Genomic DNA, 579 nt, shown 5'->3' with positions numbered 1-579 from the left:
AAGCCTATATTCATTTTGGAACAACAGCCAATGGGGGAACTCAAACACTCAACTGGACCAATGGTGTAACCTCATCATTCACTCAGAAAGCCGGTAAGTAATAGACTATTGCATTTGTAGGTCTTGGCCCACTTGCTTCAGTCCAGCCAGAACTGGTTAGAAGAAAAATTGGTGTGTCGAACTTACAATGACACACATGAGGCATACACTGGGCCTAAGTGAAGGCTAGTGTTTAATGTATTTAGTGTAGCAATTTACTAACCATTTGTTGTTATTTGTTTCCTACATACAGAATTATTATGTTGCAAACTTTGTACGATATGCTTTGGCAACACTGGACCTAATTGTGGTAATAAAAATAAAGCACATTTAAATCTGAGGGGATGACAAGCTCTGATAGAAAGGAGGGCAAAGAAAAAGAGAGATGAGGACGGGTCAAGAGAGAAGACGGTATAATATCTCACTATCTATTTTAGATATGTGAGTGTGTGCGTCAGACAGTGACAGTTGAGCGAACAGTGACATACCAGGTTGGCAGAGATATTTTAGTAACTAGGACAAAAGAGAGAGAGAGAGAGA

Source organism: Morone saxatilis, unplaced genomic scaffold (assembly GCF_004916995.1).
Source record: "Morone saxatilis isolate NCDOM2014 unplaced genomic scaffold, NCSU_SB_2.0 Contig20, whole genome shotgun sequence".
In the NCBI taxonomy this organism is placed as follows: domain Eukaryota; kingdom Metazoa; phylum Chordata; class Actinopteri; family Moronidae; genus Morone; species Morone saxatilis.
Note: the sequence above shows the minus strand (reverse complement) of the source record.